A 25465-nucleotide genomic window follows, 5' to 3' on the forward strand; every position below is an offset into this window, starting at 1 on the left:
TAGAGCTGTCTGGTTCTGAGGAATCAGATGCGCTCGGCATTGAGTCGGGTGAAGTTGAGGCTGACTCGCCACTTCACTCAACCGGTCAAGAGGAGTTGGTCGAGGTTTTGACCAGCGAAAAAATAGGGAAGTCCAAATAGGAAAGGCAGGAAGTCCAGCCGACAAGCAAGCTGGACGGATGCTTTGTCAAGTGGCGGGCTCAACCTCCACGCCATGGCTTACCATTTTTTCCCAGACTTGCATAATGAGTTATGCAATTCTTGGGACAAACCATATTCAGCACGGCTTTCCAACACCCCCAGTGCTAGACTTCGGTAATGTGCTGGGGGCGCGTGAATATGGTTATGGGGTCCATATATAGCACGTAGTCCATATATAGCACGCATGAAGAAGATATCTTCTTCATGCGTGCTATATATGGACTACATGTGCACGGAGCGCCCTCTGGCTGCCAGTATGAAGTATGAAGATTTTTTTATGAATGAGAGCAGCTGACGCTCGTATTACAATCTTACAATGTTAGACTAACATGCAGATTAAAAGCAAGTTTGAAGATAATAAACACACAATCGCGACAATATATGGCTTATCTGTGTTATTTATACCATGTTGGGTGTTTTCATAATAGATTATATTTATAATGTAATGCTACTCGAGCTTTTATAATTATGCAGAATATTGTAAAATATATTTTCTGTTTGATTTTTTGATCCAAAGCCAAATGAGATCACATAAGGTTATTTAAAACAATTGGTGTAATAAATCATAAATTATAGTTTAATAAATCATAAATTGTTGTGGCAGAGAATATAGATTGTTATAAGTTATCTGGTCTATCTTTATGAAGCAACTCTGCACTGTGCCTAAGCAGAATTTCCCCTTGGGGACAAGAAAGTTAACTAACTAACTAACTAAGCAAAAACTCACTTCATTGGTCTGATATCTGGAAATCTGATCTTACTATCTGGGCTTTTGCTTACAGTTTGGTCCCCCCAACTTTGAAAGTGTCTCCTGCACCCATGAGGAAGAGCATTGTGAAAGGAATGTCCTGTTTCCTGTTTTCCAAATGGTAAATTTGACATTTAATTTCAGTATACAGTACGTGTGGAACCTTTACAGCTCTGTGCAGCAGACTCTAGTAGATGCATACATCGAAGACTTCATGACTTCAAGCTAGTCGCAGGTAGGCCTACCTTCTACAAAGACGTTCACTTAAAGGGTAACTTCAGTGATTTAGCATTAGGCTTTGTATCAGTAGAAACCCAGTAGTATATTCAAATTATGGTACTTTCCCCCCTCATTTCCCCTCCTCCTGAGACGAGAGAATTATGCATTTTATTTCTGGAAAAATTCCTCCGATGACGCAAATATCGTCATTTTGCGTCATCTGAGGATTTTTTGGCCAGAGGCAAAGACTACAGCCACTAGATGGAGCTGTTCCGCATGTTATCAAGCCGCCCATAGGGGAGAGATCTCACGCACAGAATGAAGACACAGACGGCCGCACGGACAATCATAATAACGGAGCGCGGTGCAGAGTAAAGTGAGTGTTTCAACTTTTCAATGAATTCCTGTGATAGTTTAGCTTCCTTATGCGATCAGAAAACGTGCCAGACTGGCGCTTAACGTTACCTCAGCTCTGCTCAGCTCTTCGTGAAGAATGAAATCTGACACTGATGCGTCTGTGCCGTGACTTTCGTTCGGCTCACTCACACTTTATTGAAAAGACACGTTCAGTTTTTAATTGTAGTGTTTATTCTCTGACTGAATTAAATTATTGTATTACTATGAAGATAAAAACCACGGTGTACGGAGTGGCCTCGTAGGGCAGCGAAGCAAGTGCATTCTGGGAGTTGTTGTCTTTCATCCACATGAGACAAAAATACATTTTCTGTCTTTTCTCAGTCTACAAGGCAGCAAATTCAAAAATAATTTCACATTTCTACTGCATAAATGACCCAGTTTAAATACAAAGCTTAATGCTAAATCACTGAAGTAACCCTTTAAAGGATTTAATTTAGCATTAAGCTTTGTGTTTGTGTAAATGTATTTTTGTCTCATGTGGAAGAAAGACAACAACTCCCAGAATGCACTTGCTTCGCTGCCCTACGAGGCCACTCCGTACACCAGGGTTATTAAAATCTTGCCCTGGAGGGCCAATGCGCTGCAGAGTTTAGCTCCAACCCTAATCAAACACACCTGAACATGCTAATCAATGTCTTCAGGTTCATTAGAAAATCACAGGTAGGTGAGTTTGATCAGGGTTGGAGCTAAACTCTGCAGCGCATTGGCCCTCCAGGGCAAGATTTGAATAACCCTGCCGTACACCATCATTTGATCTTCATAGTAATACAATCATTTCGTTTAGTTAGAGAATAAACACTACAATTAAAAACTGAACGTGTCTTTTCAATAAAGTGTGAGTGAGCCGAACAAAAGTAATGGCGCAGACGCAGCAGTGTCGGATTTCATTCGAGCTGAGCAGAGCTGAGGTAACGTTAAGTGCCAGTCTGGCACGTTTTCAGATCGCATATGGAAGCTTAACTATCACAGGAATTCATTGAAAAGTTGAAACACTTTACTCTGCACCGCGCTCCGTTATGATTGTCCGTGCGGCCGTCTGTGTCTTACATTCTGTGAGTGAGATCCCTCCCCTGTGGGCGGGTTGATAACATGCGGAACAGCTCCATCTAGTGGCTGTAGTCTTTGCCTCTGGCCAAAAATTTTTTCCAGAAATAAAATGCATAATTCTCTCGTCTCAGGGGGATATGAGGGGGGGAAAGTACCATCATTTGAATATACTACCGGGTTTCTACTGATACAAAGCCTAATGCTAAATCACTCAAGTTACCCTTTAATCTGTGGTAATTTCTCAAATAATTTGTGATTTTATGATGTCATTCAGGAAAAGTCAAAAGTTCAGCAAGTCATGTTGTCCTTATTAATGCACCACAGCTATTGTGTGTACACCATATACAGATCTTGTGAACTGGACTACAGACTATAAGAGAAAGAGGCAGCCAAAAGCATCATCAAACCTCCCTCAGAAGATGTCGACGCAATTCGATTTTTTACAAAAACTACTTGAATTCCTGAAAACATCTTCTGCTTTCAGCTCTTTCCCATTGAGCCTTTTGTTAATCGGATTAGAAGCCCTAATTGATCAACACTTCTCATGCCCGTGTAGATCTGATCGGAATACACTGGTAACAGTGTTCATCTTCATTGGACCTGCTTTTTTTACTCTTTTTTTAATGTTCCTCCATTTAAGGCCTTTTAAATTTGGATGGTGTCATTGTCCCGAACAAGAGAATCAGAATCAGAATCAGAATCAGAAACAGAAACAGAATCACATTTTTAAAGCTCTCCTATCTTGTCTGATTCCACCTGTAATGTGGATCGTTATCATGTTACTTGATGGTGGTTATGTTGCCTGTGCCAAGACATACTGGAAGGGCGTTTATGTTTCTGATGAGGAGCTAAAACATCCATGGTGTAAACCTACTGAAGGGATGCTAAATGAGACAGAGCTACGAGATTTGACTAGAAAATATATTCATCAGTCTCAGGTAAATATCATATACTGTATAACTTGTTGTTTTAATGTAATATCGTAATAGAAACATTGATCATGTACAGTAACGAAATGTCCACTGGTGGCAAGCGTAGATGAACCCAAGTGCAGTTTATTTACAAACATGAACAGAGACAACACAAACGATGACCTGACTTGAAAAAGACTAGAACAGACTTGATTTGATCCATGAACAGACTTGACTTAAACCATGAACAGACACTCACCAACAGCGGGTTTAGGGAACAATACTCAACAAGGACACATGGCAGACATGAGGGCTTAAATACACAAAGACTAATGACTAACAAGACACACCTGTGAACAATCAAGACAATGAACCAATGGCAGAACTGAACTGAGAACACATGACTAAAACAACCAATGAGAACATAACACGTGAGGACAAGGGAATCACATGACAAAGGCAGCACATGACAAAACCAGGAAACATGACAGTGCACATGACAAAATAAGAACAAAACCAAAACACTAGACATTACACGTACCAATACCTGAATTAATAGTTACTTCAACATGAACTCATGATTAGTGAAGATACTAATCATGAACCAATTAAGATCTATCCTTAACTATGACAGGAGTCATGGATTCAAGCATGATTAACATCAGCCTTAACTAAATGTTATTACATGTTTGATAATTAATGTATTAATTATGATTTTGGGGTAAACTAAGGGTGTTTTCACACTCGATCCTTTTCAGGGGGTCTGAGCGCGGTTTGCGTGATTTTGGCCCATATGTTAACGCTCCAAACGATCTCAGACCCCTTTAAGGTTCGCTAAAAACACGCAATCTGAACACAAACCGCTCTGGGCTTACTTGATTTTTCTGTTCGCGAATTCCAGTGTAGTTTGGTCATCAGATGCCTCCGTACAAATCGGCTGTTCATCATGGCTGCTTCTTCTGGCAATTCTCTACAAATTATCAGCAAATTATTCATTCACAACTTACACTTGTTTATTGCAATTTCAACCGCTTCCGCAATCCGCACTGTGTAAGAGAGAAGCTGCGCGCCTTGCCATTTTAACCCTCTGGTGCTCTTCGGTCATTTCTACCATGAAGACTCGGGAGACCAGATAAAGTATGATAACACCACAAGTTTATTAGCAGACCAGCAAGTATTAAATTAGAGGTTCTTTGGCGTAGGCCCCGTCCGTAGCGCTCGTCACGAGGGTAACGGACTCTGCATTTCCTGCCTGAAGATGAAGGCAGGGGAGCAGCCGACCCCCGGGAGGTATAGACAGGGACCGACCTGGTGGTGGTGGGGAGGATGGAGGCAATGCTGGCATCAGCATCTGTGAACTCAGACATGTGTTAATTACCGATCTTTTATACTCTGAGAATTATGACTTGATTGGATAGGTCTGAATGTGATAAGTGACGTAACATTGCATCTTCCTGCCAGAACTTGCGCATAAGCTTCATTTCTGACCGGAACATTTTCTGTTTTGAAATGTTAAAAATCACAGCTTCATCGGAATCATATGAAACTTGGTGACTTTTCTTGCATTAGGTATGTAAACACACGTCAAAATTGGGGTCATGATTCGAGCATGCTAATTGGTCGTTAAAAAAAAAAGTAGCCTTCATTGTCTTCGGTCAGAAATGACCGACCATAGGAAATTAATGAGAAATCGGCAAAAACACAAAAATTCACCGAATATTTGTGTGTACAATCTACAAATCGGTCACAATGCTGAAAAAAAGTACACAGCAGTAAAGGGGTGACACTCTAAAACACCAAGAGTGTGATATTCACACACACACACGCAAACACGCACACTTATACACACACACACAGCTATGAAAAACTGAACAACCACATTTGGAATTTTTAAAAATCACAGCTTCATCAGAATTATATGAAACTTGGTGACTTTTCTAGCATTAGGTATGTAAACACACAAAAATTGGGGTCATGATTGGAGCATGCTAAGTGGTCGTAAAAAAAATACTCCCACTTGCGCTCTTCGGTCAAAAATGACCACCATAAGAAATGAATGAAAATCTATATTTCTAACAAACAAAAAAATATATAAAACTTTATAATAAATAGTCTTTGAGATTTTCTTAAATATATATTCAAATCCATAAAAAAAAAATCATTAAATGTGTTCAAAACAGAACATCTCGGTTACGGATGTAACCCTCGTTCCCTGAGGAGGGAACGGAGACGTAACGTTAGTGACTAATGAATGGGGGTTTCGCCTAGAAGCCAATCATCTTCGAGATCTTAGAAAATGCCAATGCCATGGGCATACGGAATTTGCATACGTAACTCCGCCCCACCGTGTGGGTATATAAGGAAGTATGTGGGCAATATCGCATTATGTTACCTGCTGAGGAGCCAAGACTGAACTCCCGGCCGTTCCAGCAGTACAGCGGACGTGGCAAAGGGACGTTACGTCTCCGTTCCCTCCTCGGGGAACGAGGGTTACATCCATAACCGAGACGTTCCCTTTCGTTCAGTCACTACAACGTAACGTTAGTGACTAACGAATGGGGGTCCCAATATAATCACGCCACTCAGCTGTCTTCCAGTGCCCTGCGTAAGTGCGAGTGCCCTGTCGTAAGACTAGTACGGACGAAGGACTCCCACTTATCACAGGAATACCAAGGTACACTGGGATGCATATTCCAGTGAGGAAATGCCAAGATGCCTACCCGTAGGGAGGACTTTAGAGTACACATATGACCCACTAGGGGCTGCATATGGGAAACTCTAGGGTACCAGCCGAAGGTGGACTTTTAACCCTAGGGGTGGCAGGGGCTTGCCAAGGGAAAGACACCTGCTCAAGCGGAGGCTTATGGTGGAAATACACGGTGTGGGGGTCGCCGGAGGGGAACCAAGCACATGGGGCACCTGGCCGGACACTAGGGTCTGGGCTCGTTAGAGGGCAGACACACAGGTATCGACGTAAACAGTGCTGGAGGGACTCAGGGCTCTCGGGGAGCTCACCTGAGGAATATATCGCACGTATCCAGTCCGTGGAGTGGAATGGCGAGCAAGCGAAGACACCTGAGCCTGGCCCATTACCGGCCCCAAGGGGGGGCGAGTACATAGTCGGACACTGGCTCCGCTCGGAGATTGTAGAATCTGGCGAATGTGTTAGGTGTCGCCCAGCCTGCAGCTCTGCAAATGTCTGTTAGCGAGGTACCAAGAGGAGGCGACACTCCGAGTGGAGTGGGCCCGAACCCCAAGGGGACATGGTCGACCTTGCTGCTGGTAAGCCAAAACAATGGTGTCCACTATCCAGTGAGACAGCCTTTGCTTTGAGAGAGCTCTTCCCTTCCGCTCTCCACCATAACAGACAAAGAGCTGGTCTGAGGTCCTGAAACACTGCGTCCTGTCTACGTAAGCGTGGAGAGCGTGTACTGGACAGAGCAGTGCCAAGGCTGGGTCTGCCCCCTCCATGGGCAGCGCTTGCAGGTTCACCACCTGGTCTTTGAACGGAGTGGTGGGAACCTTGGGCACATATCAAGGCCGGGTTCTCAGGATCACGTGAGAGTTAGCCGGCCCGAATTCCAGGCACGCTTCGTCAACCGAAAATGCCTGCAGGTCCCCGACCCTCTTGACGGAGGCCAATGCAGTCAGGATCGCTGTCTTCATTGACAAATATTTAAGATCCACTGACTGCAAAGGCTCAAAGGGAGGCCTCTGCAGAGCGTCTAAAACTACTGAGAGGTCCCAAGAGGGTACGAGAGGAGAGCGAGGAGGATTCAGTCTCCTCTCTCCCCTCAGGAACCTGATGATCAGGTCGTGCTGACTTACCTTTTTGTTCTCCAAAAGATTGTGGTGGGCAGATATTGCGGCCACATAAACTTTGAGGGTGGAGGGAGACAGCCTTCGCTCCAACCCTTCTTGGAGAAATGACAGCACAGACCCGATCGGGCATTTCCAGGGGTCTTCTTGGCGAGAAGAGCACCAGGTGACGAAGAGGTTCCACTTCAACGCATAGGCATGCCGAATGCACTCTGCCCTAGCGGAAGTGATGGTAGCGACCACCGTAGGCGGTAGGCTACTCAGACCTGCCACGTCCCATCCAGGAGCCACACGTGGAGGTTCCATAGGGTGCCCCGTCTCTGAGTAAGGAGGTCCGGTCTCAGAGGAATAGGCCAGGGAGGGGCTGTCGCAAGGAGTATGAGTTCGGGGAACCAGGTCCGGCCGTGCCAGTACGGGGCGACCAGAAGGACCTGCTCCTTGTCCTCCCTGATCTTGCACAAGAGCTGTACGAGTAGGCTCACTGGGGGGAACGCATATTTGCGTAGGCCCCGCGGCCAGCTGTGCGCCAGAGCATCCATGCCGAGCGTGCCCTCGGTCAGGGAATAAAACAGGCGGCAGTGGGAAGAGTCGTGGGAGGCAAACAGATCTATCTGCGCGTCCCCTAACTGTTCCCAAATCAGCTGGACCGTCTGGGGATGGAGTCTCCATTCTCCCGGGAGTGGCTGAGACCGTAAGAGCTCGTTGGCTCCACGGTTCAGAGCTCCTGGAATATGGACAGCACGAAGGGACCTCAGGCGCTTCTGACTCCATAGAACGAGATGGCGGGCGAGTTGAGACATACGGCGGAGCATAGACCAGCCTGGTGGTTGATGTACGATACTGACCGTGTAGTCTGACCGGACTAGTACATGTTGACCCTTCAGCAACGCTAGGAAGCGGTGCAGGGTGAACCGCACTGCCGGCAACTCGAGGCAATTGACATACAGGAGGCGCAGGGGTCCTGTCTAGGAGCCCGCGGTAGCATGTCCATTGCACATGGCACCCCAGCCCGTGGAGGAGGCATCTGTTGAGACAACAATATGCGTGGAAACTTGTCCTAAGGGCCCCCGGCCCGTAGAAATGAGGTTCAGCCACGGGGTGAGGGTCTGCAGGCAGGCCCAAGTCACTGGGACCCGGAGCGTGCCCGGATGCCATGCCCATCTCGGGACCCGATCGCGAAGCCAAAGCTGAAGCGGTCTCATATGAAGAATCCGAGCGGTGTTACCATGGCTGCAGATGCCATATGCCCCAGGAGCCTCTGAAATAACTTCAGTGGGGCCGCACTCTTGCTCTCGAACTAATGAAGGCAAGTCAGCAGTGACTGTGCGCGCTTGCTGGTAAGCAGCACGCACATGGCGACCGAGTCAGAAACCATACTGAGAAAAGAGATCCTCTGCACGGGGCAGAGTTGCTCTTCTCCCAGTTGACCCAAAGGCCCAGACGGGTGCCGGAGCACTTGGACTCTGTGTTCGCAAACCTGCTCTCGAGAGTGACCCAGTATGAGCCAGTCGTCGAGGTAGTTCAGGATGCGAACCCCGTGCTGCCTGAGTGGCGCAAGGGCTGCCTCGATTGTCCCCTCGTGACTCCACGTAGTCTGAGCTGGCCCGAATGGGAGGACCGCGTACTGAATGTCCGCCCCTCGAAGCAAACCGTAGGAACGGTCCGCGTCGAGGAAGGAGACATGGAAGTAAGCGTCCTTCAGGTCGATCGCTGCAACCAATCTACCGGACGAACACGTCCGAGGAGGCGTTCGCTACCAACATCCTGAACGGAAGCCTGTGAAGGGATCAGTTCAGGATGGGCAGGTTTAGGATTGGCCGTAACCCACCGGTTTCCTAGGGTACAATGAAGTAAGGGCTGAGGAAGCCGGACTTCATTTCGGCTGGAGGGACAGGCTCGATCGCACCCTTCGCCAGTAGGGTGGCAACCTCCGCACGCATGACTGGGGCCTTTTATTGGGCCCCACCATGGAGCGCGGACTCCCCGGAAGCGGGGAGGAGCCTGCACGAACTGAATCTCGTAGCCGAGCCTGATGGTCCTCGTGACCCAGCGGACAGTCCCTGAAGCTGTAGCCAGGCTCCCAGAAACTGACCAGCGGGGTCACTCGAACCACAGACGTACCCCGGGTGGGGCAGCGAGGCAGCGTGACTGGCCCGGACGTGGGAGGCGTAGCATCCCGGTGTGGGGGCACAGTCAGCAGCTGCTTCCTGACAGAGGAGACCAGGGAAGAACGCACGTTCCACTGGGCTCTGCCCTGAGAGGAGGCTGGCGACAGAGAGGGACGAGAGGTCTCTGGGACCTCAGAGATGGGGACACACGGGCCACATGGTCTGCTAGACCACAGAGACAAGGCCGCAGGGCCGCGTGGTCTGATAGACCACAGAGACAAGGCCGCAGGGCCACACGGTCTGCTAGACCACAGAGACAAGGCCGCAGGGCCACACGGTCTGCTAGACCACAGAGACAAGGCCGCAGGGCCACACGGTCTGCTAGACCAGTGGTTCCCAACCACGTTCCTGGAGGACCCCCAACAGTGCACATTTTGCATGTCTCCTCAATCAAACACACCTGATTCAGGTTATCAGCTCATTAGTAGCTACTCCAAGACCTGATGTGGGTGTGTCAGACAAAGGACACATCCAAAATGTGCACTGTTGGGGGTCCTCCAGGAACGTGGTTGGGAACCACTGTGCTAGACCACAGAGACAAGGCCGCAGGGCCACACGGTCTGCTAGACCACAGAGACAAGGCCGCAGGGCCACACGGTCTGCTAGACCACAGAGACAAGGCCGCAGGGCCGCGCGGTCTGATAGACCACAGAGACAAGGCCGCAGGGCCACACGGTCTGCTAGACCACAGAGACAAGGCCGCAGAGCCACACGGTCTGCTAGACCACAGATACAAGGCCGCAGGGCCACACGGTCTGCTAGACCAGTGGTTCCCAACCACGTTCCTGGAGGACCCCCAACAGTGCACATTTTGCATGTCTCCTCAATCAAACACACCTGATTCAGGTTATCAGCTCATTAGTAGCTACTCCAAGACCTGATGTGGGTGTGTCAGACAAAGGACACATCCAAAATGTGCACTGTTGGGGGTCCTCCAGGAACGTGGTTGGGAACCACTGTGCTAGACCACAGAGACAAGGCCGCAGGGCCACACGGTCTGCTAGACCACAGAGACAAGGCCGCAGAGCCACACGGTCTGCTAGACCACAGAGACAAGGCCGCAGGGCCGCGCAGTCTGCTAGACCACAGAGACAATGCCGCAGGGCCGCGCAGTCTGCTAGACCACAGAGACAAGGCCGCAGGGCCACACGGTCTGCTAGACCACATACACATTTGTTTTTTGTTTTTGTTTTATACACATTTACATCATTATTAAACCACCACCAGTAGTTGCATAGGGATTTACTTAGATTTTAGACCATGTACTATTTTAGGTTAAGATGCGAAACCACTGGCCATCGTAGTTCCTGACGCGAGATTCACAGCTACCATGATGTACGGACATCTATTGATAGGACACATGGGCCACAGGCCAACTTTTGATAGTACACATGGGCCACAAACAATCTTTTGATAGGACACGGACCACAGGCCATCTTTTGACATAGTAGAAAGACCATGCTATGATAACGTACCGAGCCAAATTGTCAGGAACACCACCACCAGTAGTTGCATAGGGATTTACCTGAACCATTACTTGAGAGCTTGCTGAGCTTCAAGGATGAATTTTTTTTTTTTTTTTTTTTTTTTTTTTAATCAGTCTTCTATAAGACTCAAATGTAGAAGAACACCATCTCCCCAGTAGCTTGAAATTCCACGGTCGTAGCTGTAGGAAAGTCCGATACGAAGAGAAGGAGGTAAACTGCAGCTTTTAAGGTCAGTATAAAAGTGGGTTTGAAACCAGGCCTTAGAGAGAGGTGCTCCATTAGATAAAATAAATAGGGGGGAGTGGTCAGGAGTCTTAGGACGAAGATATTTAACCATGGAAGTGAAGGGACAGAAATTATTCTTCATCTTAGAAATTGTTAATGTGAGACCAGAACCTTTAGATTCTTTCTAGAATGCTTAAGTAAAAGAGTAAAGAAATTGAGTGAGAAGTGAAGATCAGAATAGGAAAGACCGAGAGTAGGATCAAACTGATTCGTTTCTAAAGAGAATTTCCCTGGACACATGAAGCCGAAAAGGGCTGATAAAAGTCAAGTCAACTTTATTTATATAGCGCTTTTAACAATGTAGATTGTTTCAAAGCAGCTTTACAGTGTTAAACAGGAAAATAATGCAGCATAATTTTATTCAGCTGTATAGCCATTCTGGAAAAATTTCAAGTATCATACAGTGACAGTGTGGGCTTTAGATCAATAATTTGATCAGTAATTTAGTTTAAATGGTTAATTTAGTTTATTATTTAGATGTATTTCGATGTTTAGTTGAAAAATTTAGTGTCCCCAACTGAGCACGCCAAGCCAGAGGCAACAGTGGCAAGGAAACCAAAACCCCATTAGGTGACCTAATGGAGAAAAATAAACCTTGGAAGAAACCAGGCTCAGTCGGGGTGCCAGTTCTCCTCTGGCTAATTAACAAACAGCGTATTATTATTATTATTCTGGCAGTTTTACAGCTCCGAGGTCATAATAGATCAGAATATTCGAGGGACCGGGGGCAACATGCTGGAGACGGGTTTATTGAGGATGATGTTGATTAAATAATTATTAAAGTGCAATATTCGAATGATCGGAGGCAACACGCTGGAGACGGGTTTATTGAGATGCCGTGTCGATGAGGCAGTTGCAGGGGGAGTCTAATAACGGTCTCTCAGACACTTCGGGGTCCTGTGTTGGTCTTCTCTGGGCGCAGGTCCACCATCTGGACTGGATACGGCCCGGATCCGGCTGACTGCAGTAAACCTCGGGATAAAACAGAGAGACTATCATTAGCGTAGATGCCATTCTTCTGATGATGTAACGAGTACATCAGGTGTTATGGGAAGTGTTCCCGGTTCCGGCTGACCTAGTTAATGCAGCCTAACAATCATTTCATTGAAAAAGTGTTTTATGTGTATGCCACAGTAAAGAGATGTGTTTTTAGTCTAGATTTAAACTGACAGAGTGTGTCTGCTTCCCGAACAATGTTAGGAAGACTGTTCCAGAGTTTAGGTGCTAAATAGGAAAACGATCGACCGCCTGCAGTTGATTTGGATATTCTCGGTATGATCAACTGGTCAGAATTTTGAGACCGCAGTAGACGTGATGGAGTATAATATGTTAAGAGCTCGCTCAAGTATTGGGGAGCTAAACCATTTAGTGCTTTGTAAGTAATAAGTAAGATTTTAAAATGTATGCGATGTTTAATAGGCAGCCAGTGCAGTGTTGACAGAACTGGGCTAATATGGTCATACTTCCTGGTTCTAGTAAGAACTCGAGCTGCTGCGTTTTGGACCAGCTGGAGTTTATTTATTAAGCGAGCAGGGCAACCACCCAGTAGAGCATTACAATAATCTAACCTTGAGGTCATGAACGCATGAACTTGTAAATCTCCATCCATTAGCCCAAAAACCGAAAACTAATGACTTGGCCAGAAGGAATTCTACGTGTAAGCCTTTTCAGCCTTTCTGTGAAGTTCTCCTAATTTATTGATATCTCATTTTAAATCTGACTCCATTAATAATTTTATCTGACTCAAATTCTAAGTGACTCCATAAAGTGTGCTACATTTAGAGTTTATCAGCTGATTTTACGATTAGTTGCGATTTAATTTAGATCGTTGATTTTCTTTATATCTTCCTAGTTTTTATATTCGTTCATCGAGAGACCCTAAATCGCTTAGAGACATGACGCGTCCGGATTTCGCGCGCTCACGGGCACAAAACGGTTACTTCTGTGATTAGTCAGAGGATGTAGGGTGAATATTTTACCTTTAAGTGGTTGCACATGCTCACTCAACAAAAAGTGTAATTTTAGTAATATCTACGGACTACAACTTGCTAACCCAGCGATAGTCAGAAATCGGAATATCGAGCACGCTGCGCTCCATGCTTCAGTCGTGGCGTCATCGGTTTGATCTATCATAACCCTAGATTTTGCGGTAATAAAGGACTCTACATCGATCCATACTAGAATAACGATTTCGGAACCATACAAGAGAAATCAAGGTTAACATTTATTTTGGCCAGACAGGAAAAGTAAATACGTAAACAAGAATCCATGGTACACAACTGATCAGCGTAAAAACATAAAACACAATTGCAAAGCAATATGAAAATAATTTAAAAGAGTCATCATGTCTGGCACATCTACATGCAGTTTACACGGGGGGTCTGATTGCAGAATATTCCCCCAGAGAGTTAGAACATCCAGCCTTAAATACTCCAACTAGAACAAAAGGGCTGTAAATATTTGCAACACCCCCACCTGGTTTTGGGGGAGTGGATCAGATATCTTTGAAGAGACTACTCAAAGGAGAACTGAATTCTCATTAGTTTTCCAATCTTTCTAATACTACCAGTGACTGCAGCGAAACTGAGACCATTTTACCATTCGCACTGAGACCTTTAAAAAGACATCAAACATGAAAAGGATAAAACAATACATTTACAAATAACATCATCACTGATATATCTGCATTTGGTGACTTGAAACCAGGACAAAGAGAGGGCAAAATGGGGAGGGGGGAGGAATGTTTGTCAGGGTGTTGTCACAGTTTCTGTGAGATCTTTTCCTCAAGATTAGTGACTTTTATTGTTCAATTGCTGAGGTATGTATCTCAGCTTTTGTCTTAGCACCAAAACCGACTCTTACAAACTAACTGTTCAGCATTTTGCATTGAGAGCATGTGCCGTAATTTAGATATATTTTTAAGATGGTAGAAAGCAGTTTTACAGATGTTAGAAACGTGGCTTTCAAACGAAAGATTGGTATCAAAGAGCACACCCAGGTTCCTCACTGACGACGAGGACTTGACAGAGCAGCCATCAAGTGTTAGACAGTATTCTAGGTTACTACTTGTGGAGCTTTTTTGTCCAATAATTAAAAATTCAGTTTTTTCTGAATTGAAGAGAGAGTGTGTGTCACAAACACAGCTTCTAGCAGAATATCGGTGTAAGTGGAAGAGCGACCTTTACGATTTAAGTGTTAGGAGTTAAATTAAAAGCTTTGAACTTACCTGATGTTTGTTAAGATAAGTAGGTAATCTTAGTTTTACCTTTGGAATTATGGGAGACAGGGCCGGCTCTGTAAATCTGGGGGCCCTAAGCAGGATAATTTTGGGGCCCTGCCTTGCAGTGAATAATGGAGTATTGCACTGCAAACCATCAACTGTATACAATCTAACACTTACATATTTCATCTGTATATCTTTTAACATGATTGCCTACAATTATTTTACTGCTTATTAAAGTACACTCACTGAAACAGTAAAAGTAAAGATTATAGATTTGCAAATTTAAGGTCAATTTGTTGTAAACAAATAAATATTAATAATTTAGCATTAACAATATATAGCTAACTTACAACATTAGCCATAGTGGTATGCGGCTCGCTATGCTCTACTGATGCAGCAGTAGAGTCACATCCTCCAGCTGTTGAGATTACAATATAATTAATAATAAATACAGTATGCAGAGTATAAAACACATTAATTTTAAATTAATATTAAAGTACAATTAGACAACATAGTGAATTATGATTATAAAACTACATTTTTTATTGGCAAGAGGAAAATTAGCTATGTTGAAGTTGCGCACAAAACTATTCAAAAGAAAGGCAGTGGGAAATATTTACTTGTGTCAGCCTCCTGAAATGTTTCTCCACGACCACCAAAATATTTAAGAATGGCTCCTCCTGAGAAAGTGACATTTAGTTTTTTACAATTATGTTAAGGGTAAATTAAAAGAAATCCAATGTTAAATTATATTATTTAATTATTGGTTGATTAACTCTTACATACTATTCATATTTTAAACCTTCACAGCATGGAGTGAGATATTTTTTACCTTTAATGATTACATACAGTAATACATTCACTGTAAAAAAAAAAATCAGGTGCCCAATTGAAAATTTTCTAGTGAGCGATCACATCTAAAATTTTCAGTTGGCCAAATTTAATTTCTTGAAATTTAATTGAATTAAAATGCATCAATTCACATTAATTCAATTTGGCCAACTGAAAAATTTAGATGTGATCGCTCACTAGAAAATTTTCAATTGGGGACCTGCTTTTTTTTTACAGTGTTCTTTACTAAAATTTACCACAAATCCATTTTGCTTTTAGGTGTCTTGTATCGATCATCATTCAATAATGTTTCAGAGAGGACACTGTGTTTTCTTTAGGTTTAAATGGTCTGGGCGATTTAGTTTAACAATAGCCTATATAAAATATTTCATAATAGTATATAGATTAATATTTATTAATAATCTTTAATTGCCTATTCAATTAAGACCATAAGAAAAAGCTTGTATTTAACCGCTTTATTTTAAACTTCATTTTGATTTTGACTGTCAAATGATTGCTCTTTCTCTTCCCATTACTTTCTTTCTCTCGAATGTTCTTAAACTATTTTTTTTTTATTGTAATAAGCGTCTATTGAGACAAAGATTTTTCGGTTCTTTCTTTCCCAGAACTAGTGTAGGTCATGTAACGTTAACTGTTAAAAAGAAAATACATTCATAGGAGGTGGGTCTGTCTCTACGCGATCTGTAGCCCAGAGCTGGGGCCGACGGCTGGACCATAGCGCAAGCAATGTTGATTCAGCATAATCGACGGACAGCTAACGTTATGCTGCCTTCACACCAAACGCAAATAGAGTGTCTGGCGCGAGTGATTTGATTTCAATGTTAAGTCAATGGAAAGGCTCGTTGACGCGCGTCTAGAGGTCCCGCGGCGCGCAAGGCGCTTTTTGCGCGGTGCGAATGACGCGAATTGAGCGTCTTGCGTGATAAACTGCGGCGACGCTGGCGAGTGCAATCTGTAGTTAGGGGGCCCCCTAGTGGCGGCGGGGCCCTAAGCAGCCGCTTAGTTCGCTTATAGGGAGAGCCGGCTCTGATGGGAGAGTTTGACAGTATGAGACAAATATCGCAATCCTAAAAATTCCTTTGACCCTGGAATAAAATCTGATGTCTTTAATAGTTAGTTTGACATGCTCACCAACCCATGATGAAATTTTGGCCTGAATAATTTCGCTAAGTGAATGGTTGATGTAAAACTCCAGACAAGTTCTCATGCGTCTGATTAATGTACAGCCTGCCATTAATGCACTGAGATCCCACAGGGTGGCATCAGGATCACAGTCTGAAAAGCAACGAATCACAATGACTATAAGCGCACTGTGTATGCCAGCTTTAGTGAAGAGAAAAAGCTCACTGCGAGAGAGCTCGTCGTTTGCGGTGCAGCCTGGAATCAATACGCATGTGCAGACTGTGTCAGCAGTCAACGCTATATTTACTCCCCTGTATATCTGTACACTGTATATTGTGTTAGTCACTATAGAATTAAAAAAGTTGCCGTTTACAATGCGAGTGTAGCCGATCACAGACATGTCTTTTCTGTAGCTCAAACAGTAGAGCGTGGCACCAGCAACACCAAGCCACGGCTCGATTCCCAGGGAAAGCAAGACCCGAAAAAATGCCAAATGTGGACCCTGAATGCAATTCAAGTCGCCCTGGACAAAAGCGTCTGCCAAATGCATAAATGTTAATGTAAATGTCTGTTGAGCGCTTGAATGCAATGCCCAATTGGAGGAGTTACATAACACAAAATACGCAATCAGATTGAATGGTTCAGAGCTTGTTCACTGGCTAATTCTGCCCTCTAGTGCATATGTTTGACCAACGAAGAGTAGAACATGTGATAGATTCATGATTTGGTGTAGTCAGATTGACCACAGCAGTTTCCACTGGTATAGGAGTTTATCTGAACTGAAGCATTTGACAGTTTCATACGTTTATAAAAGGGAGTGCACTCTGCTCACTGTATTCATAAAAATGTGAATAATTATGTTCCCGTGCTGCGATTTAGATGCTGTACGATGCAATCTTTATGTAAATGGGTCGGATTGAGTACGGAATTAAATTAGTGCTGCTATCGAATATCCAGTCAAACCTTGTTTTGTATGCAAACCTTACCCGACATATGGTGCTGAGAGTACGAGCGGGATACACAATTGTTTTATTCATAATTGTAGCCATGGCATCCTAGCACGGAAGGACCAAGTGAGACGTAACACAAAATTCTAAGTTTCTAAAAATAGAAAGAGGTATCCAGATATCAGTAGCTGAATAAAACACGAATAGAGACAAATGAACTGAAGTAAAGTGAAGACAAAAGCACACAATTACTATATATATGACGTGTTTGTTTTTATTAACTAATTTATTAATATGTAGCGCATATTATAATGCAATAAGCAAAGCACCTTTATATGAACACAGAAAGCTACAGTTCATTCCTCATAGGGAAGGAGCCATGTCACATCACAAAAGGAAGCCATTCCAACACTGGGCGCCCCGTATGTTTGAGCAAAATATATACTCTGCTGGATGACAGACCAAAACACTTCTAAGCTTGAAACTATGTTGTGTCAGTTAAATTGCATGTTGTATGTGAAAAACTCACAGCGCTTGGAAGATGAATCTAACACCATTGAATCAGAACGGATCAAAGCACTGATGTTGGTGCTGTACTTAAATATGCTAATTTGCTCAGCATAGTTTTTAAATTCAATTGTTGCGATCTGATAACACTGAACCCGTTCCGATTTCGGCTTAACTTCAGTTCATGAAGCCCCGATTAAATGGGTGCGTGTTGCTTTAAAACCCATGTTGGTTTCCTTGCATTCGTGGGGAGAATGATAGAGGCTAATATGCTGTGCCATCTGTTCTGTTTCTGCTTTTCTAACAAAATACTATCAATAACGGTAACCGGTGTCATGCGAATCATTTACGAGCACTATGGAAAGTTACGACACAAGCAAGCGACAACGTTGCACAAGCAAACCGGCAGACACCTGTGCGCGTCTCATACGATGCATGTGTCTGCTCTATACAGACATGCTTGCCACAAAATTGAGAAAGAGTAAGATACTACACCCAATCGGCATCGGAATGCATAACCATTATGCATATGACTGTGATAAATGCTGATGTAGTGATGACGCCAGAATGGTGATGAAAATCACAGCCTTTGATAACATGCCCAGATAATCCTCCATTGGAAGTGATTGTTCTGAACCTGAACGTGAGATTTTGCTCTTGTTAGTGAAGGCACTCGCGTCTCTTGCCGCGGCAGCCCAGTGAAAAGCGTGATAGCTGACATGGACTTAGAACACCACTGTATGCACACCACCAACTCCATAATAGGACCAGCGATCGACCGCTACGGAACGGAACGTCCGGATCGCCAACTGAATTGGAGCGTCAGCATCTGCGAACTCAGACATGAGTTACCGATCTTTTATACCCAAGTATTAGAATGTGATTGGATAGATAAAAAGTTGAAGTGACGTGACAATTAAGTCTTCCCGGCAGAACTTATGCTAAAGCTTTCATTTCTTAGAAGAAAAGCTATGACTAAACTATGAAAGAACTATAAAAATCAGAAAATGGTTTAGATCAAATCAAATTTATTTAGTGGGAGTTATTAGTCTATTTTCCACGTTTGATTAGACATATATGTGTAATTAATGGCTAAATAATCATGTGCCATTCCAATTATTTGCCACAAAGCTGCAGATTATGATATTGCAGTTTAATGTTGAATCATGTTTAATTCAAATTCAGAGTGCTTCTTGTTTGGAGCCTGATTGATTTAGTTTGCATGTTATTTAATGCATTAGTTAGCAAACATGTACTAACATTTAGTTAAGGCTGCTGTTATTCATGCTTGAATCCATGACCCCTGTCGTAGTTAAGGAAGTTCTTCATTGGTTCATGACTAGTTCATATCTTCAATAATCATGAGTTCATGTTGAAGTAACTATTAATTCAGGTATTAGGACATGATTATTAATGTCCTGCTATTGTGAAGTGTTACTGAAATATTAAATTAATTCTCTCACGATCTCACAATAAGTCAGAAAGGAAAAGGAGTCTGTAGTACAAAAAACCACCACACAAAACATACATTCAACTAAAACGTACTGTTATTTTATTAAAGTGTTTTTCTTTTTCTTTCAGTTTTCAGGTTATGTCATGATATCTATCTTCAGTGTCTTAGCCATTGTCCTTGTGGCTATTTATGACAGCTGCTTAAGTGGAAAGCTTGACTACTGCCCAACATGGCTGTTATCCTTCTGTGGACGAACACGAACAGAGACACACGATGGACAAAATGTCATGCCTCTTACTCCTGTCGCTGCCGCTTCCTCCAGCACTGCAGACACAAATGTATAAATTTCAGAGCAAGAATAAACAGCTATATTTTCGAGGGAAGGTGTGGTCACATTTGCAACATTTTGCATGCAACAAAGGTCAATTGTCCATTAGTGTAGTGATGCAAAAAATTCACCACTCACACAGATGCCACTTTCAAAACAAGCTGATCTCTGTAGGTCAACATGATTAATTTGTAACCCGATGCAAAATCTGAGCGGGGACATTTTTTCCCTCATGCTAAATTTCCCATCGCACCGAATCCTATTACAATGACAATTAAGCAACCCAGACAGCAACATAGTGTTGGCCCAGATCCGGGCCACATCTGGTACTTGTTGATTCCACGCGTAGCATTAAATGTGACCAAACCTTAACTCACTAAAGGCCTGTACACACCGGGACGTATATCACGCGTGCTTATCGGCAGCGTTTTTTCGTTACATTTTTTGGCGCGTCTTGAATGTTCACACCCAAGGGATTTTCAATGGCGATGCGTCAAGTGAACATGCAAATTGAGTAGATAGCGTTCCCGTTACACAAGGTGGTGCTGCAGCACTTTACGCTTCTGACACTCACTTGTCACGCAGAAGTAGAAGAGAGAAAGTATTTACGTGCTTGCCAAAACCATTCACACACTTTTTGCTAACTGGCAAGCAGCATTAGCAGCTCATTTTCTTCTTTGTCTACTTACTACTACTTCATCGTATCAATGTGTGCTTGAGCGCCACCAAGTCGTGTTTTACTGTCACTTCAGCAGCTCCAGGCATGTGAACAAAAGCGCCGATCTCATTGGTCGGCCAGTTTTTAACGCGCCGCGTCAAAATAAAAAAACAAACTCGAGGCGTTTTTTTTTTTTAAATGACGCTTTAACGCCTGCCGTTTTGCGTGTCGGTGTGCACACTCACATTGGCGCCCTTTGTTTAGTCATGAGGCGTTAAACAACGGCAATAAACTCGCGAAAATCTTCCCGGTGTGAACAGACCTTAAGGGGCCGTTCACACACAACATGTTTTTGCATCCACTGTGCTGTGGTTCCTTGTTTTTTTTTTTATGCATGTGCCCGACGCTCGTCTTTGACCATTGCGTTCAAGTCAGAACGCTGTGTCAAGTTATATAAACTTTTACAAACCTTGCAGGGTTTATTCCATTCAACTGCCCTGACTCTCACATTTTTAAACATAAAAACCTGTTCTGTGTGAACGGCCCTAACACTATCTTTTACATTTTTATGTTAGCTAGCTACTATTAGTAATTAATGAGCTTATAAAAAATATTTTTAATACAAAATGCATGTCTCTTTTTTTTTTGCAGTAAGAGAAATAAATATATATACACACTTAACAATATATATACAATTAACGTCTCGGTTAAGAATGTAACCCTCGTTCCCTTACGTTGAATGTGACGGGAACAACTATTTAACAATTCTACAGTTTTTGCTCAAGACAGAGTTAAGTTACAGTTCACTGGAAACACGGTGACCAGTATTGTTGCCACAATGGAACCTGCCAATAAACAGCATTACTGACTTTTCAGTTATTATTAGACGGCATAAGGAAGTCCGCTGGAAGATATTTTACATTATAACGTGTTAAATATGGATATTTTTCTTACAAAAATCCATCGATTCACTTCAGAAGGCCTTTATTAACCCCCCGGAGCCGTGTGGATTACTTTTATAATGGATGGATGCACTTTTTTGGTCTTCAAATTTTGGACTGCCATTCACTGGCATTATAAAGCTTGGAAGAGCCAGGACATTTTTTAATATAACTCCGATTGTATTCGTCTGAAAGAAGAAAGTTATATACACCTATGATGGCTTGAGGGTGAGTAAATCATGGGATCATTTTCATTTTTGGGTGAACTATCCCTTTAAATTCTCTAACAAAGAATAATAAATACTATAACAAGTGTAGTGCTCACTGTTAGTAAACATTAGTTATAGCATTAACTGACGTTAACATTTGAGACCTGATTGTAAAGCATTATAGTGTGTTCCACTGAGATTTCCTGTAAATGTATTGTAGGCATTGATGGATGTGACGTTTCCATGCCCATAAAAAGTGGCATAGAATCAGGCCTTTGTCAATGCTGCTGAAAAACACTTGTGCGCATGCGGGCTTGTGTAACCTGAAACATCTGTCTGCTCCATAAAATAAGGAGGAGCAGTTTGGAAGGAATGTGTGGTTTCTCCAAAGAGAAAAGAATGTGGTAAACGTACAGTATAGAGCACTACAGCAGACTCTGAAAGTTGCTCACATCGAAGTGAATTCAAACTAGCTTCAGGTAAGTTGTTTTTTGAGATTGTATGATGCGATTCAGGAAAATGTCCATGCGCCACAGATGTTGACTTGTTTTGGAAATGCTTTTGTACTTTTTTTCTTTTTGGGTACCACTAAAAAGCTAGCATGAGGGTGGAGACAGTTTTTGTTTAAACAAACAATTGGAAAATTACAAGTTACAAATCCTATAAAATACTTCAAGATAATAATAACAATATTATGAATAACTTAAAGAAAGTTATGAAAGGAAAGTTGGATGATTTAACTGTGCCAGGGTGAGTCTCAAGTGAGTCGGGTTAACGGTTTGACACATTGCATAATTTATATTTGACTGAAGTGCTTGAATTGAAATATTTTATATTCTACTGTGCTAGACTCTAACTAACACTTTTTAGTTAACGTAATGTCTTAACTTAATTGTAAAAATCTAGTAATCTGTACTATTAACATACTATTCCTTGTTTACTCAGAAACCCCAATTAAGATGAATTGATTGGTTTGAGTGCATTTTTTTCCAAGCAAAAAAACAACAACTCACCATTATGTAGATCAGTGTTCCCTTTGGTTGGGCACTTGGAACAGTTATTTGTATTATATAACTCTCAGTTATTTGGATTCAAAGGAAGAGAAGTAATAAATAGGTTGCTTTTAAAAGGTTTTTGATTTAGTCAGAAAGTAAGGTCACCTTTGTAATATTTCCCTTTATGTCATATATAATGATCGTTTACAATTGTATTGCTAACACTTACGTCATAAACACCTGTGAAACTTTCAACTGGGTTGATATAATCCCTCTATATTTGTAACAATATCTTATGATTGACCATGCTTGAGTCACACACACACTTCAACACTCAGCAAAGCACAACAGTGGTAACAACAATGGTAGCTATACTAAGTCAAAAGTAAATCTAAAGTAAAAGATCAAGTACACTCTACAGTTCTTTTTTTAGTTACTAGAACTCTTTTGTAAGCGAACTATAAGCAATTGTTAGCACAACATACTATTCCTATTTCACTTTACTTGTTTTTTTTAAGGCAATCGGTTTGCATGTTTTTTTTAAGTAAGCCAAACTAATTAGATTTTACAGTGTATGATGTATAGGTTTTCATTTAGCATAACAGTGACTGTAAAATAAATATTTTAGGTGTGGGAATGGCTAATTTTTTTATATTTGGGATATCGTCAATGGGCTATTTTTGATTGGCCATTGGGTTTGTTTTGTTACACCTACACGGCAACTCTGAAAGTAGTAAAGTCCATCAAACTCTGCAGATTGTTCTGGTCACTCTTAAAAAGTTCTAAAACGGGTTTTTCATTTTTGGTAAAGAACTGTTTCCGATATAAAGAATCTTTATGCTGCGTTCCAGGCAGGTTTTTGAGCCCGTACGTTACGACTTCAAACCACGACTCGCGACTTTGTAGCGTTCCAGGCAAAGTCACGCCAAACTGCCTGAGCGGTGGCTAGATGTAAACAAAGAATGGCGGACCGTACGGGGCTTATGCTAATTTACAATCATTTCTATCGCCAAAGGTGCTTACTCCTTGATTATTTGAGGGAAACAGAGGAGAAAAACGGCGCATAAGGCAAGAGAATCTGTTAAACCTTTTATTTTATGTTATTTGTATATTTGGAAATGTAAACTCTAAAAAATGCTGGGTTAAAAATAACCCAAGTCGGGTTGAAAGTGGACTAACACAGCGCTTGGGTTAAATGTTTGCTTAAAACAACCCAATTACTGGGTTAAAACAACCCAATTGATGGGTTAGTCCATTTTCAACCCAACTTGGGTTATTTTTAACCCAGCATTTTTTAGAGTGTATTTGGTATTCATTTATTCTTGCACTCAAACGCTGCTGATAATGCATAACATTTGCGGATAAATAACGTTAGAGCAATACCTTATTTTAATAAACTATTTGGTTTTTAATGTACAACTTTACACCGCATCCGTAGTGGCTGCCATTGTTGTTTCACGGGCTGTGTGACGTCAGAGCGCGTAACTGGGAGTACATTGATCTAGTACAAGTTCACGGTTGGGAAGTCACGGGTTTGACTGCCGTTCCAGTGCACTTTCACGGGTAGAAGGTTGGAAAAAAAACGGGTTACGGGTTTAGTACAACGGAAAGGTTCTGAATGTTAAAGGTTCTTCATGGAACCAATAAGTAACCTTTATTTTTAAGGGTGAAATGTTATTTGCACCATTGATGTGTTTAAAACCATATCCTTTGTTCTGTTGATATGAATAATAATTCTCATCTTCTTTATTAAAGGGAATCCGTCCAGAATACCAGCTTTTGAACCGGACTAAAAGTGAAAGAAGCAGCCAAAAGCGTCATCAAACTTCCCTCGGAAGATGTCCGTTCAAGAGAAACGAAGTGAAAAGTTCCTGAAATGTTGTCCTGGTTTAGGCTCTGTTATAATGAGCATTTTGTTAATCGTATTTATGTCTGCAATAGCTCATCAATTCACATGCCCGTGCAGAAATGATCTGAACGCAGCGTTAACAGTGTCCCTCTTTACTGTACCTGTTTTTTTTATTTTTGTCGTAATGTTCCACCTTCTAAGGCCTCTTAGATATGGATGTCTTCAATGCCCTGAAAGAGTGGAAGATGATACTCAGAAGAGCTGCGTTAAAACTCTCATATTTTGTCTGATTCCACCTGCAATGTGGGTCTTCATCTTGTTACTTGATGGTGATTATGTTGCCTGTGCCATGACGGACTGGGAGGGAGTTTCTGTTTTTGATGAGGTGCAAAAAATGCAGTGGTGTAAACCCACTGATGGGACACAAAGTGAGATGGCGCTACAATATTTGACTCGCAAATATATTCATCAATCTCAGGTAAATATCATATACCGTATGAGCTTGTTTTGTTACTGTAATATTATAAAGGAAATAATAACGAACACAAATTCAACTAATTTATTTCTATCTTTCAGTATTTAGGTTTTGTCCTGATCTCTGTCTTCAGTGCCTTGTCGCTTGTCGTTGTGGGTATTTACGACAGCTGCATTAGTGGGAAATGTGACCACTGCCCAAGACGACTGTTGTTGTTCTGCGGACGAAAAGTGAGACGCGGTGGAGGACATAGACAGGATGATGTCGAGTGCAGCAGCCCCACCTCCTCCATTACTACTCACCCACTTATGGCTTTTACTAAAAATTAATAAATTAATTAATTAATACATTTTGGAGGGAGGTGCACTCTTAAAACTCTTCTTTTAGTGAAAAATTAAGTGATGGATACTTGAATCCACTGCCACTTCAATGTATATCCTTTGAGTAGTTGTTAATCAATATGTATCCTTCTAAATTTGAAATAACCATCAAACTTTGTTACTTGTTATAAAATGTCATGTCACCTGTTAAAACCTATATTTACTCTTCTGATGTTGAAACTGCAAACTATATTCTTCAGTAAACTTTTCTTCAGTTGATTGCGT

At 42.5% G+C, this 25465-nt stretch overlaps 1 long non-coding RNA gene across 1 annotated transcript; it reads left to right on the plus strand.

Moving 5' to 3' along the window:
- Positions 1 to 1090: 1090 nt before the first annotated feature.
- LOC307120592 lies at positions 1091 to 25465 on the plus strand. The gene is made up of 6 exons (XR_013815819.1): positions 1091 to 1183; positions 2980 to 3569; positions 19534 to 21560; positions 21762 to 22020; positions 24292 to 24863; positions 24962 to 25465. It is a non-coding gene; the product is annotated as an uncharacterized lncRNA (long non-coding RNA).

The sequence above is a fragment of the Gobio gobio genome, assembly GCF_949357685.1.
Source record: "Gobio gobio genome assembly, chromosome: 24".
Taxonomy (NCBI): Eukaryota; Metazoa; Chordata; class Actinopteri; order Cypriniformes; family Gobionidae; genus Gobio; species Gobio gobio.